Here is a 22,423-nt window from a genome sequence, read left to right on the forward strand (position 1 = left end):
CTTTCATAGCATTCTGTTCTTATTAATGAAATATCTCATATTCCTCTAAAAGTGCTAGCGCAGTTAAGGTGTTGGCAGGAAGGAGAATCCACCTCAGGATTTATTTCTCAAATAAGGGGAGTTAAATGAAAGGGTGGTTTCAGAAATACAGGCAGGGTTAAGGGCACAGTAAAGGATGATTTGGCATTCAGAGACTGGCAACACTGGGCTGTTGCTACTGCCGGGGCCAAAGGGTTAAGGTGAAGCAATAGCATTAATGGTAATGGGAAGAGCCAAGGGGAAGTTTACGAGCTCCACCCCTGCCACGACCCACACTAGTTAAGGAACGCAGTTCTTGACAGAAGAGTGTGACACCCACGGGGAGAGGGAAATGAGATAAAAATACCCCCAGTTTCCTCCTGCTGAACTTTAGTCTTCTGCTAGACTAAATCCAGCTGAAAATAGCCAAAATAATACAGTTGGTAGAGCTTAGCCTTTTGGGTAGTAGTGCAAGGCACAGAAGTGGGTAGAATGAATTGGGGGTGTAGCAAATGAAAGGTAATCAGCATAGGTAATAACATGAGTTTAGAGTTTTATTCAGTTTCTGTGTTCTCAGTTTCCTCCAGGGTATTTTTAGTTTTTCTTCTTTTTTTTTTTTTTCACTTTTATACTAGAATTGATCCTCACACAAATGTGGGGGGGGATGTGGGGGAGTGTGTGTGTGTGTTTATACTTGAGGGTGATCAGTGTATCAATAAGCAGATTTTGTTGACCGGTAGGTGTCATTTGCTTTTCAAGTGATTAGTCAGGGAGCCGGTTCCTTTTCCTAGGGGATGACCAAATGCCAGTATGTGGAGGTCTTTCTTTTAGGCTATGTAGTTCCTCCAAAGAAACTTCTGTTGCTTTATTGAGGGAGTAGATGTTATAGCTGCAATTGCATGAGGGTGAGAGAAGGTTTCTTGTGCCTCGCACCCACCAGGTACTATATTCTAAGCCCTATGCTTTTTCTCTAGTTTCTTCAGAGAGCACAACTTGGATCTTTCACCTAAAGTGATTGAAACCTGGATGCTGGCATGCCCAGTGTATATGTGCTGAAGAAACAAAAGCGTGTGGCCATTGTAGATAAGTAGCTCATGGATAAATGCTACATCGTAGTAGAACTGAGATGGGATTCTAGATCTTATGATGTCAAGGATAGTGCACTTTCTACTATCTTACACTATTTTTTGTGTATGCAAAACTAATGAAATGATAGAAAGATCTTAGGAAGTAAAAGTTCCTCATTTGGGGGCGCCTGGGTGGCTCAGTCGGTTGAGCCACTGACTTCAGCTCAGGTCATGATCTCACGGTTTGTGGTTTCGAGCCCCGCGTCATGCTCTGTGCGTCAGGCTCAGAGCCTGGAGCCTACTTCAGATTCTGTGTCTCCCTCTCTCTCTGCCCCTCCCCAACTTGTGCTCTGTGTGTCTCTCTCAAAAATAAATAAACATTAAAAAAAATTTTTTTAAAGTTCCTTATTTGGACTACATTTGGTGCATAAATTCTGGATGCCACTATTTGTGGTGAACATTAACCAAAAAATCTGCGTCCAGAATAAAACAACCTGGAATATTAGGTGTTAGAAAAAAAGGGAAAAAATTAAGGCAAACAGGTAGATTACAGTGCAACATGAAAAACATATTTCCAATAATTAGAGCTATTTGGGAAAGGCTGACTTGTGAGGTATAAAACGTCTGATAGAAAGATTCAACTAAAATGACTTGCGGAGAAAGGATTTCTGAATTTGATGACAAACTAGAAGATTTCCAATTTCCCTTTAAATCTGATATATTTGTTTAACCTGGTGATACATTTAAATTTTTTTTAAATATTTACTTATTTTTAAGAGAGAGTGAGAGAGAGAGAGAGAGAGAGAGAGAGCACGCACATGAGTGGGGGAGGGGCAGAGAGAGGGAGACACAGAATCTGAAACAGGCTCCAGGCTCTGAGCTGTCAGCACAGAGCCTGACGCAGGGCTCAAACTCACGGACCGCAGGATCATGACCTGAGCCGAAGTCAGACGCTTAACTGACTGAGCCACCCAGGCACCCCTAACCTGGTAATACATTTAAAGGGCACAAATCTATATATTTATTTACCTCAAAACCCAGAGTACTTTGAATTTTATAAATTTATAAACTGCTAGAAGAATTTAAATGAAACTAGTCTATGGCATAAGGGATTCACGATAAAGTATATGGTATAAAATTATCACTTACCGTGACCCTGTGACCAAGATGGATACGATAATACATGTAAATCAAGATATATATGTAGATATATATATGCACATATTATTATTATGTATTTAAAACCCTCAATCTAAAGTCTATCATAAAAATGTAAAAATGTTTATAGTACTAAATATATTATTGAAGTATATACTCCTGAAACATAAAGGCTGCCTTGCATTCCCATTGGTAGAAAAAGTTTTCCCAGAGGTGACAGCACCGTCTCAAATCACTAAATCCTTCATAGTTTTAGAGAAGAATGACTAATGGATTTATCATTAATAGGACCATCATTCTAATTTTAATATTATATTTAAAAGGTCTTGGATTCATTGACATGCTTGCCAAAATACTAAATCGGAGAAGGGATGGCTATGAAAATGCTTTTTTGACTTTTATGAAATGACACGTGTGTAAAAACAGCCTCCAGTTGTTTCAGGATCCCTGCGCAGCTCTTCTGTATTGATATGAGCTGGGCCGTGTGCTTGGTTTCCTTGGTTATTCCGAAATCCATATGTCCATACTCTTTAAAAATTTTTTTTTTCAACGTTTATTTATTTTTGGGACAGAGAGAGACAGAGCATGAACAGGGGAGGGGCAGAGAGAGAGGGAGACACAGAATCGGAAACAGGCTCCAGGCTCCGAGCCATCAGCCCAGAGCCTGACGCGGGGCTCGAACTCCCGGACCGCGAGATCGTGACCTGGCTGAAGTCGGACGCTTAACCGACTGCGCCACCCAGGTGCCCCTATATGTCCATACTCTTAACGTGGCGTATTAAAAACTGACTTTCTGTTCTTTGCCTATTGCTATTATTTACATGTGAACAACTTCCAGTTGAACAATGAGAAATTCTTGGTTTCTAAACCTCGGAGTTCCTCTCTCTATGTTGTATTTCCTGTTCAACTATCAGTGTTTGTTCCCAATGAAGATGGTCACCATCCAGAACTCACAGCTAACAGCTTGCCGTTTCAAAATATTTATATCAATATTTGTGTTAAATGCTGTCTTTGTAGTCTGCCAATTTGCGTTTGTTTTCAAGGATAAAGCAAAAAATGTGGAGTGATTTTTATGAATATTCATCTAGTTTCTAGGAAACTCAATTTGAAAGATTTGAGCATAATCTCTCATCTTTATAGTGGTTATCTGGGACCCTCAATATGACCACCATTATACTGTTTAAGTAATCTTTCCCTGGCATAAAAACATACAGAGTCAACAAATGTGTTAGGCTAATGACAAAACTGAAGAACATTGAGATCATTTAACGTGTATCAGGGAAAACACAATACTAAAGAGATTTCTAGTTCTCTGGAGTTGAAGACTTAATACATTAAACTACCTAGGCAGCACATTTCCAATTGTGCTTTAATTGACAAAGAAATAGAAACGTGAGGGCAATAAGCATGTCTTCTCAGACTGGTAACATCACCACCCCCCGAAATCAAAGTAGGAGCTATTAGAGTAAAAACCTACAGAGTAGTGTTGGTATTGGCCTTCCGTATGCTGTCACATATGGATTCTTCAGAACTTGCACCAACTTCATTTTAAAGTTAGAATTAGGGGCGCCTGGGTGGCTCAGTCGGTTGAGCGTCCGACTTTGGCTCAGGTCATGATCTCGCGGTCTGTGAGTTCGAGCCCCGCGTCGGGCTCTGTGCTGACAGCTCAGAGCCTGGAACCTGCTTCGGATTCTGTGCCTCCCTCTCTCTCTGCCCCTCCCCCGCTCATGCTCTGTCTCTCTCTGTCAAAAATAAATAAACGTTAAAAAAAATGAAAAAATATAAAGTTAAAATTAATATGGGAAAATGCTAATGTAAGAAATAAGATCTGGAATATATGTAGTCTATTCATGTTAGGTACATACTTGGTAATAACTTCCTTTTTACACACATGCACAATGTAGACAAAAAGCATTATAACTGAGTGGTTAAGTGGTACAAAACATAAAAGAAATATTTAATTACAGACTCATCAAGAATTTCTGGCTGTTAGTATATCACATCTATGTGTTTTTGGTAAATAACAATCACAGAAAGATCAATCTGGTATGTAGTAATCAGAAATGTCATGAGTATCAAGCTAAAAATTTATATGGACAAATTCAGACATTGTAAGCAATGACAAACTCAGTAAATAGACTAATCACAGTAAATTATATTTACTAAGCACCTGTTGTGTCCATGCTGTTTTGTATGTTATCTATCTATACAAACTTTTTTGGGGATGTATATTATAATATTTTGCAGATGAAAAACTAAAACTCAGAGTTTAAGTAATTTGGGTAAGCTCATACAATTAGGTAGTGGTAGATTTGGAGATTAAATTCTGTATTTTTAAAAAATCAAAACAGATAGCCTCTTTGTACTTTTGAATTATTGCCAGTTGTATCAGTCGTATTTCAGTTGTGACATATAGCATCCCATTACAAACCTCTTATGAATGAATTGCCTTCTCTGCTGCTGGAGGTAGAAAATGAGAAACTCACTTTCTTAGACTTTCTTACGCTCAAGTACCATATGACTTGGTCATGCCCAATGAAATTAAGTATTAAAAGTAATAGAACTAAATGGGAATTTGACTATTGGAGGCAATTTTGTGTCAGATTAAAAACCATTATTATGTAGTGTTAAATATATTTTCAAATCCCTTCTGTTCTACCATGTGATATAGATCATTAACAATCGAGGCCGTGGCATTAATTGAAATAGTAGGTGCATTTCACAATATTGGTGTATGCTGCCTCCTTACCTCTTTCAGCAAATTTCTATGAGAAATAGATGAACTTGGACTAGACGTAGCCAGTCTGCAAGCAGAGATGGAAGGTATTTACTGCTTTGCTAAGGGAAGTGCTCTCTGTATGCAGTTTGTATTTAATGAGAATCTTACCATTTGGAACCTTGTGGTATTGTAAAACCCAACTAGCCCTGTACTTCAAACTGATGTGGTTACTAGCACTGGCTAGGTAGAGTAGGACCTTAGCTGGAGATAACCACCAGGCCTTGATAGGCATGTGAGCCCAAGAAAAATATCAGAATAAAGATATTATCTTGTCTGATAATGGCTAAGAATTCAGACCAACCATCCTCATAACGACACCTAAACATCAAAGAGCTGTCAACATGGTAATTTACTGGTCAAAATGTGAAAGATGAGAACTCAGAGATATAAGTCTACAATCAAAAGCTGCTTTTGCCTTGAAGGCATTTGCCTATCTGAAAGAACATTTGCCTAACTTTAAAAATAAATGTAAAGGAAGGAAAGAAGGAAGCAAGGAGAGAAGGAAGGAAGGAGGTAAAGAAGGAGAGAAGAAAGAAAGAAGGAAAAGGAAGGAAGGAAGGGGGAAGGAAGGAAGGAAAGGAAGGAAGGAGGAAAGGAAGGAAGGAGGGAAGGAGGGAAGGAAGGAAGGAAGGAAGGAAGGAAGGAAGGAAGGAAGGAAGGAAGGAAGTACTGTGCTTTTGGTAGCCTTGCAGGATCAAGAGTAAAACAAATTCTAAGTCAGGGCAACCAAAGGTAGGAATTCTGATTAACCTCCCCTTGTTCGTTCATCCAAAATCCACAAAAGTCTTAACCTTTGAGTAAGTGGAAACAAACTAGCCTAATGAGAGATTTGCAGTCAGACTTCTACTTACCTGAGCAATTCAGGGAATCTCAAGTCTTGAATTTGAACACAGAAGCTCTTAAAGTAATACTGACCAAGGAAGCTGGCCAAATCTTATGAAAAGCCTCAGAGAGGATGCCATATCTCTAGGCCTAAAATTATTCTTACAAATCAGTTTTCAAATGCATTGACCTGCATAGTAAAAGTACCGGGGACTTAGGAAAAGAGGAAATCATGAATGAGAAGTAGTAAGTAAGTAAGTGAGTAAATAAATAAATAAATAAATAAATAAATAAATAAAACAGGATCACAAAGCTTTAGTATTGGAATTATCAGAATCAGACTATATGCCAGCCAAATTTGTTATATTTAAAGAATAAAATCCAAGCTAGAAAAATTTGTCAGGTTGGTGAATTGCAGTCTTGCAACCCAGTCTATTGTTTTGGATGAATAGAAGCACTGGAGGGTAAAGACTGAGTAAGTAGCCGAGCATAGAAGCCAGTATCTAAGGCCATAAATCTGTAGGCCTGAAAACTGTGTCTAGGCAAGATCCTTGGTTGTGGTTACTTGCTCATGGAAACTGACCAGAAGCAAAGAAACCAGAAGCCTCTGTATTGTCAAGGGTGCTTGCTGCTAAAGGAATTCTAACCTGGCCAGCTGCAGCCTACCCTCAAGCTTACATGAGGTTCCTAAATTTGTACCAACAGGCTGTTAGTGGGCCACCAGAGTGGTGCAGTCCCCCGGAAGTTTATCGTCTCCAATGCCTACTTCATGTGTGGTCATGGACTATAGTAGACCAGGAATATTCTGTTTGTCTGCTCAAGGAACTACACCTCCAGTAGAGATGCTTCACTATACCTATGTAAAAGGATTTAACACTTGCTAGGGATCAGTAACTGCTGTTTCTTGCCCATTTTCCATTTATCCTAATGAAAGGTTGTTACTGTGTTTAATTCAATCCTTCTCTACCATTGAGTGCTGGATGTGTTGAAGGAAGATAATTTGTAAGTTAGTTTAGTTGACAGAGATACCCAGACCTGATGGACAGGTCTGCCCATGACTTTAAGGTGAAACATGCTGAGCTTTTATTTTTTTCTGTGATTATATTTATCGATAATTTCTTTTTTGATTTCTTCTTTGTATGACTTTAAAAAGAGTCACCCATATTTCTTTTGATATTGTAGGGTGTCTTCTGTAACTTTCAATATTGAATCCAATGGAATCTACTTAATATAAGGAGTAAATTTGAAATTTGGCTTAAGATTTTTTAAATGGGTAACAGGTTATTGCAATAGTATTTATTAAGTAATTCAATTATCTTTGACTAGTAAGTGTCATGTAGTCACATACTAAGTCCTCACATGTACCCAGGTATATCTTTTGAGTGTTGATGCCATTTGATTTATCTGTCTCTTAAAATGCTGTATAGTATTACATGGCTTAAATACGTACTTTGGTATTTCAGAAGATGCTGAGCTATTTTCGTTCTTCAGAAGATGCTGGCTCTTTTTTCTTAATTTTCATCCAACTAAATTATAAATCATTTTAGTATGTCTCAAAAATATCAAATTGGAATTCTAAATGGATTTAAATTAAATTTGTAGAATAGAACAGGGGAAAATAATACTTTCATAATTTGAGTTATCCTATTAAGGAATGAAGTATATCTCTTCATTCATGTGGACATTTAAAAACTGTTCATCAGTAAAATTTTATTATTAATACAAGGTCTACATATTTTTTGCTAACTTTTTTTTCCTTGGAATTTCATACTTTTATATTTGCTAATGGTGTGTTCTCTTCCATTTTCTAAGTTACTGTGTTTTTTTTTTTTTATTTTAATTCCAGTGTGGATAACATACAGTGTTAGAGTAGTTTCAAGTGTACAATGCAGTGAATCAGCAATTCTATATATCATTCAGTGCTCCTCAAGAGAGGTGTACTCTTAATCCCCTTCATCTATGTCACCCATCCCATCCACCCACCTCCCTTCTTGTAACCATCTGTTTATTCTCTATACTTAAGAGTCTGTTTTTTGGTTTGTCTCTTTTTTCCCCCACTTTGTTCTTTTGTTTTGTTTCTTAAATCCCACATATGAGTGAGATCATAGGGTATTTGTCTTTCTCTGCCTTATTTCGCTTAGCGTAATACTCTTTAAGCAGAAGGCACAGTCCTTTTTTTTTTAATGTTTATTTTTGAGAGAGAGAGAGAGAGAGAGAGAGAGAGCGAGCGTGGGTGTGAGCAGGGGAGGGTCAGAGAGAGAGGGAGACACAGAATCTGAAGCAGGCTCCAGGCTCGACATGGGACTCGAATTCACCTCGTCACCTGAGATGAGGTCAGACACTTAACCCACTGAACCACCCAGGTGTCCCTCACTTAGCATAATACTCTAATACTTTCTGGATCCATCCATGTTGTTCAAAATGGCAAGATTTCATTCCTTTTTTTGGCTGAATAATACTACATTGTGTGGGTGTGGGTGTGTGGGTGTCACATCATTTTTATTCACTCATCTACCAGTGGACACTTGGCTGCTTCCATAATTTGGCCATTGTAAATAATGCTGCTATAAACATAGGGTGCATATATCCCTTTGAATTAGTGTTTTCATATTCTTTGGGTAGACACACAGTGATGCAATTACTGGTGGTGCAATTATAGGGTGCTTCTATTTTTAATTTTTTGAGGAACCTCCATACTGTCTCCACAGTGGTTCTACCAGTTTTCATTCCCACTAACAGTACAGGAGGATTCTTTTTCTCCACATCCTTGCCAACACTTGTTATTTCTTGAGTTTTTGATTTTAGCTATTCTGACAGGTGTGAAGTGATATGTCATTGTGGTTTTGATTTGTATTTCCCTGATGATGAGTGATGTTGAGCATCTTTTCATATGTCTGTTGACCATCTGGATGTCTTCATTGGAGAGATGTCTGTTCATGTCTTTGGCCCATTTTTTAATTGGACTCTTTGTTGTTTTGCTTTGTTTTTTTTTTTTTTTTTTTTGGTGTTGAGTTGTATAAATTTTGTATGTTTTGAATACTGGCCCTTTATAAGGTATGCCATTTGCAAATATATTTTCCCCTTACATAGGTTGCCTTTTAGGTTTTTTTTTTTTAATTGTTTCTTTAATTGTGCAGAAGCTTTTTATCCTGACTTAGTCTCAATAGTTTGTTTTTATTTCTCTTGCCTCAGGAGACATATCTAGAAAGATGTTGCTATGGCCAATGTCAGAGAAATTTCTGCCTGTGCTGTCTTCTAGGATTTTTACAGTTTCAGGTCTCACATTTAAGCCCTTAATCCATTTTGAGTTTATTTTTGTGTATGCTGGAAGAAAGTGTCCTAGTTTCATTTTTTTGCATGTAACTGTCCGGTTTTCCCAACACTATTACTTGAAATATTGTCTTTTTTCCTTTGCATGTTCTTGCCTCCTTTGTTGAAGATTTACCATACATTTGTGGGTTGGTTTCTTGGCTTTATATTCTTTTCCATTTATGTATTTTTGTACCAATATCATACCATTTTGATTACTATAGCTCTATAATATAAATTGAAGTATGGAATTGTGATACCTCTAGTTTTGTTTTTCATTTTCAAGATTTCTTTGGGTATTTGGGGTCTTTTGTGGCTCCATACAAATTTTAGGATCGTTTGTTCTAGTTTGTGAAAATGCTATTAGTATTTTGATAGGAATTGCATTAAGTCTGTAGGTTACTTTGAGTACTATAGACAGTTTAACAATATTTGTCCTAATCCATGAACATGGAATAACTATTCATTTCTTTGTGTTGTTTTCAATTTCTATCATCACTGTGTTTTTTTTTAATGTTTATTTTTGAGAGAGAGAGAGAGAGAGAGAGAGAGAAAATGCATGAGCAGGGGAGGGGTAGAGAGAGAGGGAGACAGAGGATCCAAAGCAGGCTATGCACTGGCAGCAGAGAGCCTGATGCGGGCTCGAACCCATGAACTGTGAGATTATGTCCTGAGCTGAAGTCGGATGTTTAACCAACTGAGCCACCCAGGTGCCCCTCTTTCATCAGTGTTTTATAGTTTCCAGAGTACATGTCTTTCACCTCTTTGGTTAGGTTTATTCCTAGGTGTTTTATTATTTTTGATGCAACTGTGAATGAAATTTTTAAATTTCTCTTTCTGCTACTTTATTATTAGTATACAGAAATGCAATGGATTTCTGTACATTGATTTTGTATCCTGTGACTTTACTGAATTTGTTTATCAGTTCTAATATTTTTTTGGTTGAGTCTTTCAGGTTTTCTATGTATAGTATCATGTCATCTGCAAATAGTAAAAGTTTTACTTCGTCCTTACCAATTCATATGACTTTTACCTATTTTTTGTTATTGTAAGATTGCTGTGGCTAGGATTTTCAGTACTATGTTGAATAAAAGTGGCGTGAGTGGAGATCCCTGTCTTGTTCCTGACCTCAGGGGAAAAGCTCTGTTTTTCTTCATTGGGTATGATGTTAGCTGTGGGTTTTTCATATATGACCTTTATTATGTTAAGGTGTGTTCCCTCTAAACTGACTTTGTGGAGGGTTTTTATCATGAATGAATGTTTTACTTTGTCAAATGCCTTTTCTATATTTATTGAAATGATCATATGGTTTTCATCCTTGTTGATGTGATGCATCATGTTGATAGATTCGCAAATATTGAACCACCCTTGCATCCTAGGAATAAATCCCGCTTGATCGTGGTGAATGACTTTTTTAATGTGTTGTTGGATTTGATTTGCTAATATTTTGAGGAATTTTGCATCTGTGTTCATCAGAGATACTGCCCTGTAGTTCTCTATTTTCTGTGGTGTCTTTCTTTATCTCATTTTGTTACCAAGGTAATACTGGCCTCATAGAATGCATTTGGAAATTTTCCTTCCTCATATTTTTTGGAAAAGTTTGAGAAAAATAGGTATTAACTCTTTTTTATTTTTTATTTTTATTTTTATTTTTTTCAATATATGAAGTTTATTGTCAAATTGGTTTCCATACAACACCCAGTGCTCATCCTAAAAAGTGCCCTCCTCAATACCCATCACCCACCCACCCCTCCCTCCCACCCCCCATCAACCCTCAGTTTGTCCTCAGTTTTTAAGAGTCTCTTATGCTTTGGCTCTCTTCCACTCTAACCTCTTTTTTTTTTTTTCCTTCCCCTCCCCCATGGGTTTCTGTTAAGTTTCTCAGGATCCACATAAGAGTGAAACCATATGGTATCTGTCTTTCTCTGTATGGCTTATTTCACTTAGCATAACACTCTCCAGTTCCATCCATGTTGCTATAAAGGGCCATATTTCATTCTTTCTCATTGCCACGTAGTACTCCATTGTGTATATAAACCACAATTTCTTTATCCATTCATCAGTTGATGGACATTTAGGCTCTTTGCATAATTTGGCTATTGTTGAGAGTGCTGCTATAAACATTGGGGTACAAGTGCCCCTATGCATCAGTACTCCTGTATCCCTTGGGTAAATTTATTAACTCTTTTTTAAATGTTTGGTAGAATTACTCTCTGAAGCATCTGATCCTGGACTTTGGTTTATTCGGAGTTTTTTTATTACTAACTCAATTTCATTGCTAGTAATTGGTCTATTCAAATTTTCCATGCCTTCCTGCTTCAGTTTGGTAGGTTATCTGTTTCTAGGAATGTATCCTTTTCTTCTATGTTGTACAATTTGTTGGAATATAATTTTTCATAATATTCCTTTAGGTCATTTATATTTCTGTGGTGTTATTTCTCCTCTTTCATTTGTGATTTTATGTGAGTCCTCTCTCTCTCTCTCTCTCTCTCTGTGTGTGTGTGTGTGTGTATTTTATGAGTCTGGTTAGAGGCTTCCTAATTTTGCTGATCTTTTCAAAGAACCAGCCCCTGGTTTCATTGATCAGTTCTCTCTCTATTTTTTAGTTTCTATGTCATTTATTTCTGCTGTAATCTTTCTTATTTCCTTCCTTCTGCTAGGTTTGGGTTATGTTTATTTTTCTTTGTCTAACTACTTTAGGTGTAAAGTTAGGTTGTTTATTTGAGATTTTCCTTGCTTCTTGTGATAGACCTATATTGCTTTAAACTTCCCTCTTAACTGCTTTTGCTGCATCCCATAGATTATGGACCATTGTGTTTTCATTTTTCTCCATGTAATTTTTTATTCTTTGATTTCTTGGTTGACCCATTCATTTATAGTAGCATGTTATTTAACCTCCAAATATCTGTGCTCTTTCCAGATTTTTTCCTGTGGTTGGTTTCTAGTTTCATAGTGTTATGATCAGAAAAGACACATGGTATGACTGTTCGTTTTGAATTTGTTGAAACTTGTTTTGTGGCCTAAAATTTGATCTATTTTGGAGAATGTTCCATGTGCAATTGTAAAGAATGTGTATTCTGCTGTGTAGGGATGGAATGTTCGGAATATATCTGCTAAATCCATCTGGCCCAGTGTGTCATTCAAAGCCACTGCTTCCTTGTTGATTTTCTGTTTGGATGATCTGTCCATCAGTGTAGCTGGAGTGTTAAAGTCCCCTACTATTATTGGATTAGTATTGAATAGCTCCTTTATGTTTGTTATTAACTGTTTTATGTATTTGGGTGCTTGCATGTTAGGTGCATAAATATTTACAATTATTATATCTTCCTGTCAGACTGTCTACTTTGTTATCATGTAGTGTCCTTTTTTGTCTCTTACACTCTTTGTTTTAAAGTCTATTTTGTCCAATGTAAGTATTGCTACCCAGGCTTTCCTTTGACATCCATTGTGCATGCCAAGTGTTTCTCTGTCCCCTCTCTTTCAATCTGCATGTGTCTTTAGGTCTGAAATGAGTCTCTTGTAGGCAGCATATAGATGGGTCTTGTTTTTTTATCCATTCTGTCACCCTGTGTGTTATGATTGGAGTATATTCAAAGTAATTATCAATTGGTATGTATTTATTTCCATTTTATTACTTGTTTTGTGGTTGTTTTTGTAGTTCTGCTCTGATCTTTTCTTGCCTCTTCTCTCTCATGGTTTTCTGGCTTTCTTTAGTGATATACTTGGTTTCCTTTCTCTTTATTTTTTGCATATTTATTACTGGTTTTTGATTTATGGTTACCGTTAGGTTTGCATATAACATTTTCTGCATGTAGCAATCTATGTTAAGTTGATGGTCGCTTAAGTTTGAACCCATCCTTTGCTCCTTTCCCCACCATATTGAAGGTATATGGTGTCATACTTTATATCCTTTTATTCTATTATTCCCTTGGCTGATTTTTACAGATACACTTATTTTTACTGCTTTTATGCTTCCATTTTTTTTTTAACTCTTATTTATGGTCTTTCCTTTCCACTCAAAGAGTCTCTTTTAACATTCTTGTAGGACTTGTTTAGTGGTCATGAACTCCTTTAGCTTTTGTTTGTCTGGGAAACTCTTTATCCTTTAATTCTGAATGATAGCCTTGATGGATAGAGTATTCTTGGCTGCAGATTTTTTTTTTTTTTTCTTTTCAGCACTTTGAATATATCATGCCACTCCCTCCTGGCCTGCAAAGTTTCTGCTGAAAAATCCTCTGATAGCCTTATGGGGTTTCACTAGTATATAACTGCCTTTTGTCCTCTTGGTGCTTTTCAATTTATTTCTTTATCACTACTTTTCACTATTTTAATAACTGTGTGTGGACCTGCTTGGGTTGATTTTTTGTTGGGGGATCTCTGGACCTCTTGGATTTGGATATCTGTTTCCTTCCCTAAATTAGGGAAGTTTTCAGGTATTATTTTTTCAAATAAATTTTCTGCTCTCTTTTTTCTCTCTTCTTCTTCTGGGATCCCTATTATGCAAATGTTATTACACTTGATGGACTCAATGAGTTCCCTAAGTCTATTCTCATTTTACTTATATTTTTTTTTTCCCTTTCACCTCTCAGCTTGATTATTTTCCATTACTCTGTCTTCCAGGTCACTAATTTGTTCTTCTGCTTCCTCTAGCCTGCTGTTTATTCCATCTAGTGCATTTTAATTTCATTTATTGTGTTCTTCATCTTTGATTGTTTCTTTTTTATCTTTTGTTAAGGGTCTCACTGATGTCTGCTACTCTTTTCTCAAGTCCATTGAGTATTTTTATGGCAATTACTTTAAATTCTCTATCAGGGGAATTACTTATATCTGTTTTGCTTGGGTCTCCTGCTGTGGTTTTTCCCTGTTGTTTCATTTGGGACATATTTGTCCGTCTCTTCATTTTATCTAACTCTCTGTTTCTCTGTGTTAGTAAAATCAGCTACATCTCCTGCTCTTGAAAGTAATGGCCTCATGAAGAAGAGGTCCTGTAATGTTCTGCAGTGCGATGTCCTGTGTTCACCAAAACCATATTTAGGGGTGTCTCCTAAATATGCTGTGTGTGTCCTGTTGTGTCCTGGCTGTTTTTTTCCTTCAGTCCAGTAGTCTGTGTTGAATCTCTTAGCCTGTTGTGGGCAGTGTTTGGTCCCCAACTTGGATAGAGTGTGCAGTCTTAACAAGGTACCCAGGGATCCGCTTGCCAAGTGAGACCTGCCACTGTAGCTGCCACCTGACTGGGCCACTGGGGTGGCTGCACAAAGTGCACACGGGTGGGGTGCACATTTTAACAAAGTGTGTAGGTATTCCGTGGAGCCTGCCAGCAAAGTCACCAGGACTCCGCAAAATGTGTGGGTCAGGAGATGTGGTGTTGGTAAGATTTGTTGTAGTCTTCTGAGGGAGGGGACCTCCAGAGCTGGGACTGAGGAGGGCCTGTTTGGAAGGGGCAGATCCCTGAAGCCCAGGGGGCTGGGATCTGATGTAAGTAAGCTAGATAGTAAATGTCTATGCTGTGCTGGTTACAGCAGGTGGCCCTATGTTAATGCTGGAGGGTGGGAGAGGGAAATGGCACCTGCCTGCTCCTTTGTCCATGGAGGATTGTGAGTAAATAACTCTCCCTCCTGTTTGCCTCAGGTGTTTTTCAAAATGCTGCTTCTAAACTGTCTCTCTGGAGGCTGTTTGTTGTGCTATCTTCTTAAGGGTGGTCTCAGCTTCCTACTGGCCTCCAGGCCCTCCCAGAACCCAGCCACTGACTTTTAATACTCCAGGCCTTAAATTCTGCTGTTTTTAAGAACTCACAAAATTTGGCTCCAAAAGCTGGTTTGTTATGGGGACTGTCTTCTCCATGCAGGCCCAGGCATGGTAGTCTGTTTCTCTTCCCTCTCCTCGCTTGGCTTCCTCTCTCCCATGGTGGGTTGGTTCAGCTCCCCACTGCATCTCTGCTCTTTCTACCTTTCACAAGGCCTCTTCTCTACTTGTAGTTGTGGAGCTCATTGTGCCAGTCTTCAGGTCATCTTCTGGGTTATTTACACCCATGAGTGTGTTGCCTAGTTGTATCTGTGGGCCAAGCTGAGCTTGGGGTCCTCTTACTCCCTTCTCTAGTATTATTTTTACATATAGGAAAGCAGTATATTTTGAGAGTAATTTTATACTTTATTGAAATCTCTAATTGGGTTTCAGAATTTTTGTAGTTTTTCAATGATGGCTGGTTTCCTCATTCAGTCATTCAACAGTCTTATGCAGGGTGGAAGGTAAGCTGGAGGAATGGGAAGTTGTGCCCTTGACACTGTCCTCTCAAGTCCTGATTGACCTCCTGTCACTGTGGATATTGATTTCACGAAGCAAGATCAATGTGAAGTTCCATTGCTCATAGACTCTTTTCTTTTCTGAGTTTATTTTATTTAGCAGTTCTCAGGCTACTTTTCCTCATTCTCCAGCTCAGATTCCCACCTGGTCTCAATTCGATCAGAAGCTGTGATCAACAACAAAAAGAAATTACTTGGTTACAAATTATCTCCTTTAGTCCTGTATCTGGTTATCCCTGTCTTTATCCCTCTTGGTTGGAGCTCTTACTAGGTTCTTGAGACTTGTTCAGTTATTTCTCACATGCTACACTCACTTTGTGACTAAGGAAAATATCCCATATTTGTGGTTTAAATTGAATATGAATTTAATTGAATATTCTTCATTCATTCAATTCCTACTTATTTTCTTCAGTTTATGATTTTCCTTTTTTTTTGTTTTTTTTTTTGTTTTTTTGCTTTTTTTTTTTTTTTTTTTGCCAATACTTTTGTTTCTTTTTATTCATTTAGCTGATTTTGGAAACAGACTGTAGGCAAAAGAACACATTCACTGTCTTCCTAGAAATCCACACATAATTATTTTAATAATTATGTGTTAGCTATCTAACACTATCAGTATTAGCTATTATATTATGCTTTCCTTAAATGAAGTGTCATTTCCTAATTTTTAAAAATCTTACCCTCTCTTCAGGTTGTAGAGCCTAAGTTGTTTTACACTTATAAAGCCTTTATTTTTTGGAATATATATATATATGTATATCTATATATACACATATATATATATAAAGATGTATATATAAATATACATATATATGTGACTTATTTCTTATTTAAAGCAGTTTTATTTTGACCCTTGATTACAGTATTTTCTTGTTAAGATATGGAAGGTTCAGGGGTGCCTGGGTGACTCAGTTGGTTAAGCGACTGCCTTTGGCTCAGGTCATGATCTTGCGGTTTGTGGGTTTGAACCTCACCTCAGGCTCTCTGCTCTCAGCGCAGAGCCTGCTTCAGATCCTCTGTCCCCCTTTCTCTCCACCCTTTCCTCGCTTGTTCTCTCTCTCTCTCTCTCAAGACTAAGCAAATATTTAAAAAATGATGAAAGTTTGATCTTTATATGGCTATTGACAATTTTCCCATTTCCTGTTGTTCTTGACAGAGAGTATTCATTTAAAAATTATTTGCATAAAATAAATAAATAAATAAAAATTATTTGCATAGAAGTAAATGTATGGATGCATAAATTGTTTGAATACGGGGTCATATATTCTTTTTAGTGCATAAATATTTGTTAATTAAGTTAAATGTTATAAATTTGGAGGAACCAAATTAGATTTTTAATAGTAGCAAAATCTGATCCTCTTAAAATATATAATGGATCTTTTGTATGTTGTTTCATGTTTTATAGTAAGTATAATTAAACAAACATTTACAGTAATATTCTGACAGTATTCGAAAGGCCAGTTCATACATTTCATAATTGCAAAGCCTGTGTGATGTAGGTGAAAGAGCAATGGTAGAGTCTTAGCGGATCTCAGCATGAACCTCCCATTGAAGACACTCGGAATTGATGTTTTAATCAAATAGAGCTATTGTCACTCAAGCACATTATAAATTGCTAACATGTATTGAGAGCTTATTGCATACCAAGTATTGTACTAAGCCCCTTATTCTCATTATCTCCTTCAATTTTCACAACAAACCTGTGAGGTCAATAGTATTACCTACTCTACAATTCAAATGGAAAGATTTTGTTTTGTTTTGTTTTGTTTTGTTTCATTATGTCCAGGACCTCCCTCTAAGTGATATTTTTCATAGGATCCTTAGTTGGGATGGAAATATTCGCATAGATGTTTGATAAAGAATGAATAGTTACCTGAAAATAAGGCTAAGCGTAGACCATATAGACAGTGAACCATTTCGCAATTAGTTATTTGGTAAAATTAAATGAAACTCTTTCAGGGTCCATATTAAGAGTAGTTTCTGCACTGTATTCATTTTCTTGAATAAAGCCCATCCATTTCCTTTTTGAGAGATATTTTAAGCCTAGTCAATAAAACTGTGTGTTTTTATTAAACATATTATCTTAAGTTAATGAAAAGAGTGGCAGATTTTTCTGTTTTTGTTGTATGAAAGACGTTTGAATCATAAAAAGTGGCTGCTTCATAGATTCATTTGGTAGGTAAACTGTCAGGTTGTGTCCATAAGTGGGTCGTCACGTTATTTCCTTTATTTTTATTATTTGAACTCAAATTAACTTCAGTTTCACAATTTATCTATTGTGGATCTGAACTAAGTAGGACAGAAGAAAAGGTGCAGTTCCATTAAGCTCTAACATATCATTGGCTGTCAGGTAAGCCTTGTTATGCTGTCCATCCTCATTTAACTATCCCACAAGATCTCTTAATGAAGTTAAGCCCCAAGTTCACTCCAATAATTCTGTGGCAAGAGTTTGTGCAATGTAACAATTCATCACTTGTCAGGAAGGCACTTTTAGTTTATACATTTAATAAGGGCATCCTCTAGCTTGGTTAATTAGAAGTGAACAGTTTGCATATTTACTAAATGCAGAGTGTCATTGCCACCACGGCCTATTGCCTACATGAATTATTTCTCTATCTGCAATAAACAGCTGGGTAATTATTACTGCCATAATCAGATAAATTCCCTCTGTAAGGCTTTTCTTACATGGCAATCCTTTGAACTCATCCAAAGCTGAACAAAATTTATGAACTCCAGCAGCTAGGCCACTTTTTCATACTATGGTGTCCCTGTTCACTATTTCAAGGACATAAGTAGAGAACCATTTATATTGTGTAAATAAGGAGAATAAATATGATTACCTAAAGATAACATTTCAGTAAACCTCATTTTAAAAGTATAATACTCTGATCTCATCCAACTAAGTGATAGTGGCTTAGCTGTCTCTAATTGTATCTAGATGACAGGCTCTTTTAATAAGGAATAAGCTGAGATGTGAAGAAAATAACATTTTAGTTTTCAAGAACCAAATTAGTCTGTAATGTCAACTATACATGTGACTTTTTCTCTGTAGACTCATTTTATATGTAAAGATACAACATTTATAGCAATTAATTTGGTAGAATTTAGATAATAACACACTAGAGTGTCTAAAATACAGCACATATTCTGTGCTCTACAAACAGTCTGTTACTTCTCCATAACTAGTAATTAATGACATAATCCATAGATAACTTTATAATATGGAATGATTTCTACCATTTGATTACCGTCTTTTCACATACTAAATTTTTAACAAGATTGTACTACCTTTAACATAATGCTATTTCAAAAAATTTTAAAAGCCAAGTATTATAAAAAAGGGTGAAAAGCTTCATTCCTGAAATAGAATTAACAAAAGGAACAAGCTTATTTAATTGGATATAATCTTTTTATATATATGTATTTAATTGTTTCTTTTTTTCAAATTTAGCTCTTTATACAATGAATTTTAGGTAGTTTACAAAGAGTTATATTAAAAAAGAGGAAAAGAAATAAGGACCATAGTAAAGGAAAATGCAGAATGATTACTATATTATTGTGACTTATCAGGAAATGTGGTTAGTTAAGTATATACCATTGTGAAAATGTAGAAAAAAAATACTGCATATGCCAAGAAAGAGCTTTTTCTAGCCCTGACCTAAAAGAAATGTCATACACGAATCTTCAGTAGGATGTGCTGGTAATGTAATGAACTGTGACCTCATTAACTTTTTTTTAACAGAAAAAAACCTGAATTTCAAGACTCTCTTTTTTGTGGTGATAAAAAAAAAAAAAAAAAAGCTAGAGTATAGCATCAAGTTTTTATTCATTTGAAAGCAAGGAACTAAAATACATTTGTTTATGGACTTAGTCTTGTGGTTGTCTACCTTTGAGGAAGGGAAGAATTGAAAGTTCTTATCTCACTTATCCTAGCTGATCTTTTGCTAAGAGATAGAGGAGAGTTCCTTTTTTTTTCTTTTGAATTCTGTGAGAAAGACTAAGAAATCTATTTTTAATATTATTGATTGAGAATGAATTTATACAGTGGAAATAAGGTTTAGGTGCGTGATATATCTGTGTACAAACTTTTCTAATCAATACTTAGGTATGTTTAAATTATTGTGAAAATGTATTAAGAAAATGTAACCATTTTTTGTAACCATAAAAAGTTACTTATAATTCTATCCACTGAGCTATTGAACCTTCATCTTATTAGGTTCTTTAAAGCATAAGACACTGTTGATAATTTTTTTCCTCTAATCTCTTTTACAGCTTGGATTCTGTGACACTACTCTCTCCTGCTTTCCTTTCTACTTTTCTAATGTTTTTTCTTTGTACTTGCATTTATTTGCCTGATCTTAAATATTAATGTTCTCTCTTTGATGCATTTGCCTTTTCACTGTCTGTGTCCAGACAATCTCTTCCACTTCTGTGACTTCAGCTAGCACTTGTATTGTGAGGATTCATAAATCTGCATATTCTCCAGCCCAGAATTGTCTCCTGACTTCTTAGACTGATTATAAAACAATTGGCCAATAAATAGTTTTCTAAAACTTATTAGATCATTTTCTGAAGTTACATGTGATGTGCTCCTACATGTAATACTACTTTAAAATATGTTGACATCATACTATCATATGTTGTTGCTTTATCATAGCGTCCTGATTAATTTAGAGATGGACCTGGTCTGTGTTGAGTCGATTGCATGCAAAAGCAGCAGCAATTAGTTTTGCCTTAAAATTAAGTTAACACAGTTTAAATGAGAGACAATGTGTGATTTTCGAGTGAACACAAAGTAAATAAGATCTTGCCGTTCTTTTTATATGAAATAGACATTTGGCTACGTCACCTCTAAATTCTACCCCAAACAAAACTTCAATAGCTAGATCCTCACCCTGCACAGCTGAATCACTGTGAAGATATGCAAAGGCGAGAAAATAAGATGTGCCTTGATCTACCTTTATGCGGAAAGCCCCCATGCTGTGGCTCAAAGTCACCATCTGTAAAGTCGTTTCATTTCACAGAGAACAGGAACCTTGTTAATAACACCTGCCCCTTACCAACCTCGGTGGAATGTTGTGAGGGTGAATTAATGTCTGTGAAGCACTTGGAGCTCCTGAAAATAATGCACTATGTAAATACATTTCATTATTATAGCTATTATTGTACTTAACACAATGTCACTCTCAATTATTTGACATCATATATATTGTATAAAATTTTACTTCCTTTTACAGAAACTATCTGGAATAGTAAAAAGAAAATAATTTTTCAGTGAAATATGTGCATATTTTTAGAAAGAATACTATACAAAAAATTCTTTTCAACTAAATTTATTCAAAGGAGCCAGAAGAAGAAAAAAATTGATTTTCATGAATGATCTTTGAATGGAGTCTTATTGCTTTTTAAAATCATGCAAAGTAGGCAAATGAAATAATGGAGCAATTGGATGATCCCTTTTTATGATCACAGTGAAGTCATGGTATTGTAATTTTATAACATCAACCATTATCTTCTTTTTTTTAACTCTTTTCATTTTCCACGTGTCTAGTCTATAGAGTACAAATTTGCTAGCATTACCCTTGGAGAGCCCATTCACCCTAGGTCAAGAAACCTTTCTTCTAATCTAACATGCGTTCCCTCTACCCCTTTGCTGTTGATGTTCCAAGTCTACCAAAGAGAGCGAGAGTTCCCTGTGAACAGTTCAACCTCATCTCCTACTGCTCTCTTCTATCCCATCTCTTTAGTTCAGTGCTCAGTGCTTCCACCTACATGAAGCCTTTTCTGATTTCTCTGGATTTTAAGCACGGCATCTGTATTGCTTCATACTGTGTCTATAGTCTAGTTGGTTATCTGCTATTTTATTTATAAGCTACTTGAAGGCAGGGATTGGGCTTTACACGTCTTTATTTCTTTTAATATCTTAAACATACTTGTGACTGCCTAACTGAATAAACAAATGAGTGCTAGTGTTCTTTATGATTTTAACTCTTAAGTAGCTTAGGCGTTTTGGGGAGAAATTAATCTATACAGCAACAAAAGATTTTCAAGAGTAGCTAAAAATACTTCTTGAGAGGACTTGTCGAAATGTTTCCAGAACGTTAGTCTCCACTTCGGGTTTCAGAGTAAGGTGTGAAGCCCAGGAGCACCCTGAGCGCTTGAATGTTAATGACCCTGTGCCACAGGGTGCTTAATTGTAAACTGGGCTTTCCCTTTGTAAAATGCTGCCGGAATGGAATCCGCAACACCTGTCCAACACTTCCCCGGCCTCGGTAACCAGGGGACAAAATAAGTGGTTTAAATGGTGAAGCTTTTGTTTCTCAAGCAAATGTTTTGGGTATTTCTCTGACTTCCACATAATCTTTCTAAGGTTTGATCAATCCCCAAATGGTTTCGGATGTCACACACCAAGTCCAAGCATATGATTGGCTTTATTTGTGCTTAATATTTTTGCTTATGTTTTAGACCTAGCCTTTTTTTTTCTTTTATTGTCTACTCATTTGGTTAAATTAATATGGACAATCATGAGAGACAGAACAAAGTACATTCAACAAATTTAACTAAAATACCTTTAAGTCATAATGTACCACAGCAGAAAGTAATGCTTTCAACCAGTTTTGGTTGGAAGGCTTTTTACATTTTCTTTGACTTCATTTCCCATCAAAACAGAGCGAAGATGCTGGAGAACTGTTTGAATCCATTTCCTTAGAAGTATTTTTTCTTCAAGATGATTCAGATGATGACATTTTGTTTTTATTTGATAGATTATGTAATATTATTACCAGTTACCTCTGAGATTTGGGGCACTTATTTTTTTTTTAATTTTTTTTAACATTTATTTATTGCTGACAGAGAGAGACAGAGCATGAGCAGGGGAGGGGCAGAGAGAGAGGGAGACACAGATTCCGAAGCAGGCTCCAGACTCAGCTGTCAGCACAGAGCCCGAGGCAGGGCTCGAACTCACAAACTGTGAG

The 22,423-nt window shown here is 36.4% G+C and overlaps 1 pseudogene; it reads right to left on the bottom strand.

Annotated features, from left to right (window-relative positions):
* The window catches only part of LOC116737830, a 30,000-nt pseudogene extending 9,572 nt beyond the window's left edge, over window positions 1-20,428 (bottom strand).
* Window positions 20,429-22,423: the final 1,995 nt, after the last annotated feature.

This window comes from Lynx canadensis, chromosome F1 (assembly GCF_007474595.2).
Source record: "Lynx canadensis isolate LIC74 chromosome F1, mLynCan4.pri.v2, whole genome shotgun sequence".
In the NCBI taxonomy this organism is placed as follows: domain Eukaryota; kingdom Metazoa; phylum Chordata; class Mammalia; order Carnivora; family Felidae; genus Lynx; species Lynx canadensis.